This window comes from Neophocaena asiaeorientalis, unplaced genomic scaffold (assembly GCF_003031525.2).
Source record: "Neophocaena asiaeorientalis asiaeorientalis breed wild unplaced genomic scaffold, Neophocaena_asiaeorientalis_V1.1 scaffold308, whole genome shotgun sequence".
NCBI lineage: Eukaryota > Metazoa > Chordata > Mammalia > Artiodactyla > Phocoenidae > Neophocaena > Neophocaena asiaeorientalis.
In genome coordinates, this window is record NW_020172768.1 from 1,684,884 (window position 1) to 1,690,718 (window position 5,835).

Here is a 5,835-nt window from a genome sequence, read left to right on the forward strand (position 1 = left end):
CTGGCCGGTCGGCGGGGAGGTGGGTGGCACGCACGCCCTAGCTCGCTCCGCCTCCGCAGGACCCCTCCCTGGGAGGCTGCCCAGGAGAGTCTCAGCCGGTGCCCGTTTGCATCCGCACCTCCAGACACGCACACACCCCCACCCGCCCCCAGGGAGACCTTCAGAGCGCCTCCTTTATGGCTGAGCACCCGGGGGAGCCGGGCTTGCAGGCTAGGGAACCGAGGTCAGGGCGTGGCGGAGTTGCTGAAAAAGTGGCCATTGGAGTTGTCGAGTGGTCCTTTTGGTCTCTTTTGGCCCTTGGATAACACGAAGGCCAGAACCCAGTGGTCCTGGGAGCTTGCCTTGAGGGTTTCTGGGCCCAGAGAGACACCCTCGCGGGAGGGCATGCGTCTCAGATCAGAGCAGCAGCTGCACCTCAGCAGGGTAGTCACCCCAGCGGCGGGCCAGCGGCTTCCACAGGAGTTTTCCTCCTGACCAAGGAGTCCTAAAAAATGGGCTTTCAGCCCATTCTTCATCAGAGTCAACACTGGAGCAGTTTGCTTGGTCTGCACAGAGTTTTGGTTTTGTTTAATATTGTGTTAGTTGCCATCGTTTACAAATTATAAAACAACGTAGATAGCCAGATTCCTCGCTTCTCTGATGTAACAGTCTCAGGCTTAAATTCCCCAATTATATCATTAGGGGTAGGAGCCCCTTTTAGATGGGGTGCAAGCTCTTAGTATGGCCAGCTTGTTCCCGTTTTAAAACAGAAAATCCTGCATCCCGAGCCCCCTCAGTCCTGGGCAAATCAGGATGGTCAGTTGGGGACAGTCTCACACTCCCAGGCTTCCTAACTCACTGGGGACAGTCTCACACTCCCAGGCTTCCTCACTCATTTAGATTATTTATTTGGTCCTTTTTGAGTTTAGGACTCTTAAAAGATATTTTTCAGAAAAAAAGATCATGACTCTCGTAAGGATATAAAAATGAACATGTGTTGAAAAGATTTTATTTCACTCATAATGAGGGTGCCAGAAGATGTTATAATTGACACAAAAGAAAAACCCAGGGAGGGGAGAATAGGGGGTTATTGTTTAATGGGTACAGAGGTGCAGCTTGAGAAGATGAAAAGGTTCTGGAGGTGGATGGTAATGATGGTGGCACCCCAATACGAAGGTACTTGATGCCACTGAACTGCATACTTTAAAATGGTTAAACGTTAAATTTTATGTTACATATATTTTACCACAGTTTTGAAAAGAGAATACAAAGAACGTCCCCATTTGTAAGTTAGGCATATTGAGGCAAAACTGATTGGGAGGGAAGACTATTGAAACTCTGTCAGTTCATGGACATATTTTATATGACTTACCAGTTACTTACCACTTCATGGAATTCAAGCTCAGTGAAAGACAAGAATCAGATAACTTGGAGGGGTGTCCTCTGGGCAATGCACAGTTCTCCAGAGAAACACACATTTTTTTCCCTACAGTCTGCCCTGCTGGGATCAAAAATAGTCTCAAAGAAAGATTATTCTTGATCACAAAATAGGGTTGGTCTCATTAGATTTGATCTGATAATCTATATACATAATTTACTGTATAGGCCTTGTTAAGTTCACTTTGCTGGAAGTTTTCATAAGGGATCTTGGATTGGACTTTTAAAATCCTTCTATTATTTACTGTTCTGAGATTAGGAAGCCAAGCCAAGAAACTGTCTCCACTAGGTTTTACCTGCTGTAGCTATAAATTTAGGCAAATTCCTCTCTTCTTGAGGTCCCCCAAATATCCTAAGTTTCCTGGGCCTGCCAGGGAGTGACCTTCCTGATTTGTGTGTAAGGGAACACAGTAAGCCAGTTTTCTTAGGCGGGTTTTGTATTGGCTGTCAACCTTAATTCCTTTAAAGTGGCAGCAATATCTGATTAAATGAGCATCATTGTCAAGTACGACATTCCAGGCAAGGCCTTGGTTGTAAAACCAAGTTTTCTAATATGTTCTGGTTAAAAAAAAAAAAAATTCCTATTGAACTTTTGCAAATAACCATATTTTATAAAAAGCAAGAAGACTCAAAAAATTTCTGAATTCCGAGGGGTCAGGCAGGGAGAATAAGGTATTTACAAATGTTTCAGTTTACAAAAACAGGGTCTCCTAAATTGTTATGGGTTACAGACAGCTTAAGAAGAAAGAGAAAGGGCTTTCTTATATATTCAGAAGATTGAACACTATAACAACATCAGTAATATTCCAAATGTGACAGTCATTCCTTATCAGTTCTTTCAGTCCTAAGTGATTAATTCTTGTTCTGCTGAATCTGGGGTTCGCAACCACATAAACCAGTCAGCTTCTTTGCTGAAGAGTTTTGGAAATCCTGACTCAGTCCACTGGTATGTTCTTAAAGATATCTGAGTGATGTCATCAGGAGTCCGTATGTACCTGGTCCTGTGCTTTTCTGAGACAGTTCTTGTTTGCTGAAGGTAAAACCTTTGGCCTATAGCTGACTGCACATCCTTTAGGGAGCATCAGAGTAGAACAAAAACTATCTGTAAGGGACAGAGACCTAAAGAGGTCTGGATTAACTTATTAATGATAATTTTCAAAAGTGAATGATATGATGAGAATTCATGACAAGAAAAATGCAGCTAACAAGGAAGTCTGATTATTCCTGAGGTATGTAAAACAAAATAAAGCCAATCCAAAAAAAAAAATTAGACAATGTCTAAAAACACACTAAGGCTAATTTCAAAGAAGACAGTGAACATTATATCTGATTCATAAAAATGATGAGCATAATTTTTATAGAGGAAAAAATCTTGAGATATATAAAAACCCCAATACATAATTTACATAATGTACAAGGAGATACCAAGAATGTTGACTGAAGAGATTTAGTAAGTCTGGAGTAAGTCCTAAACATCTATGTTTTAATAAAACTCCATAGGAAAGTCTGATGTACATCCCCAGTTGAAAACCACTGACCTGGAAGATGCTAGATTCAAATTAAAGAAGTAAGGTTGCAGCCCAGGTAACATTTAAAATCATAGCTGAAATCATGACTGGTAACATTCTACTGTTATCACCAGGCAAAGCACCACCAGGGTGCTGATGCATAGAAACAGATCATAGACCAAGAGGGCATTGAGAAACCTTTAGAAATTTCTCACACAGCAAACAATTTCTGAGATACTTATATAAGTGAAATATTCTATGACTCTTTTTTTTCCCATAATAAACAAAAATATATCTCATTACCATATATGTTCAAAGTTGTATCTCTCTGCCACTATTGTTCCTAGTAGAGTCTTATTCGTATACATTAATTATACCCTTTAACCAAAGTAACTTATATTTCAGAGAAAATGAGGGGCAGGGAGAGTGGATCACTGTGAACAGCCTGTCCCACTCCAGCATTTTAGAAGAGCTCAGGAGGCACAACTCCACAGGCACACACGTCACTTACACACTTGTTAAAGTGTGACTCCAACCACTGTGTTCTCCCACATCTCCCGGGTTTAAGACAGATCCGGATTGAAATCCTCTCACCACTGTGTGCCTTGTGTAGTTAACTTCTCTGGGACTCAGTTCCCTCGTGGGTGAAAGTCAGGTGGGTTCTTGAAGGCAAAAGTGATCCGTGAACATCCTTGACCTCCTGTGGCTGATGGAGGGCGCACGATAAGTGTTCCTTTACTTCTTTCCTGATGCATGGAGGTTTGGACTCCTAACAGACACCGAACGTCAGTGTAGCTTCTACTGTAGGCACACTATCGTGTTACACTGTGAGGCCTACAAAGATGATTAAGACACGGTCCTACTTTCTTGGAATTAAGGATCAAGCTGGAGAGAGGGCGTGTACCCTCATTATCACATTTGCTGCTACCACCTGTACCCGAGGAGGGCTTTTAAGCAGAAGTGAAGAAAGCAGACGGTCCTGGAGCAGGACACCAGCGGGTGGGCTGGCCCTGAGTTTTGGATTCCTTGTTTGTACCGTGAGGATACTTGTAACACCTACCTCGTCAGGTCGCTGTGAGGATTAAAGATTGTCTCGAGATGCAGCAGGTAAAATACTTAGATCAGTGCCAGGCTCATATTAAGCACTGACTAAACATTAATTATTGACTATTTTTCTACTCGCATTTCCTACTGCTCTGTACCAGGCATTGTGTTTGTGGTTCACTGCAAGGTCTTTATTTGTTTCCCCACCTAATTCCCCATTATATGGGGATAATGAGGCACAGAGCAGTTATGGACCTGGTCAAGCGCCGCATAGCTAGTAAGTAACTGAGGTGAATTTGAATCCAGGTTAGTTAGACTCCCAAGCCCATGGTCTTTCCTCCCGATTAGAGTGTGGGAGGGGAAAAGAAAACATAGCCTTTGGACTTGAGACAAATCACTAAATCTCTAAGGCTCCAGGTCCTTGTCTTTCAAATGGAAATAGCAATATACCTCTATCCCAGGGTTTTAGTGAAATTAAGGGAGAAGATATGTAAAGCACTTAGCCCAGTGCCTGGTGTGCACTTAGTACTTGGTAATTGCGCGGTGCTTGTGAGTTTCTGTGGCGGGAGGGTTTCATCTACATTAGGAGGAACAGGTAGCATTTGCCTTGGTGGACCTGGAGGTATTCTGAGTGGAGCCGTGGAGCTGGCGAAGGCACGGCAGTGAGGACGTAGCCTGTGTTGTCAGCACTGGTCACGTGCAGCCCCAGCTGGTGGGAGCCTGGGGCTTGAAGGCGCGGTTCCGGACAGGAGGCTGAGAGGCAGGTGGCACGAGGTGTGCAAGCAGAAGGCAGAGACTGAGGAGTTTCTGCCCAGGAGGATGGCACTGCCCCTCCTTCTCCCATCAGGGCCCCCGGGGTCAGGCAGTGTCCTCGCAGGAGCCACAGCCCCTCTGAGTCCTACCAGGCCCTGGGCCTGGCCGGTGCCCCGCCTTCTGTGCCAGCGTCCGCGTGGGCACGTCTGGGGACAGATGGCAACGTGGGCATCTTGCCAGAGAGATGAGTATGGCTGCTGATTCTGGGGCTGGGCCCGCTTCCTGGGGCCTGTGGGGAGGGAGCAGTTCAGGGCTCGAGGAGAGGAGCCTGTGGGAGGAGGACCAGGTGGCATTCCTGCTGGATGAGCAGGAATGTGTGGGGCACTGGGCAGGCAGGAAAGCAGGGGCCGTGAGCTCCCAGCTCGCTGCCCTCCCCCAAGCCCGCCAAGGCCGAGGCGGGCTGGAGGCTGCAGCGGGGACCAGTGGCTCTGCCCGCCGGAGTTTGCTGAGGTCCTGCTGCCAGATGCATCGCATCTCATTTCATCAACCCTTATGGACATCTCATGTGACAGGACTTTACTACCTTAGTCAAAGGAAGATCAAAGTGAGGCTGAGAGGCGAAATGTTATCTCAGTTCGTCTTTAGGGCAGCCTCATGTGACAGGAGTTTACTATCCCATTTACAAGAAGCTCAAGCTGAGGCTGAGAGGTGAGACAGCTCGCCCAGGGTCACAGCAACAGAACCAGAAGCTAAGACACAGCCTCTTTTGGTTTAACGGCCTTTTCCCTATTCTGCCATGGCCTCAGACCAGGGACCCAGATGCTGCAAAGTAGCTTTCTCTTGTCTTCCTTCTCTTCCTGGTAACTGCCCAGGGATGCCCGGTAAGAGCATCAGAAAGGGCTCCTTAAAAAGAGTGGTGTGGGCTTCCCTGGTGGTGCAGTGGTTGAGGGCCCGCCTGCCGATGCGGGGGACGCGGGTTCGTGTCCCGGTCCGGGAAGATCCCACATGCCGCGGAGCGGCTGGGCCCGTGAGCCGTGGCCACTGAGCCTGTGCATCCGGAGCCTGTGCTCCACAACGGGAGAGGCCACAACAGTGAGAGGCCCGCGTACCGCAA

General features: G+C 46.8%; 1 protein-coding gene across 3 annotated transcripts in view; it reads left to right on the top strand.

Moving 5' to 3' along the window:
* The window catches only part of SLC37A2 (solute carrier family 37 member 2), a 25,572-nt gene that overhangs the window by 464 nt on the left and 19,273 nt on the right, over nt 1-5,835 (top strand). The gene's annotated exons all lie outside the window — the stretch shown is intronic.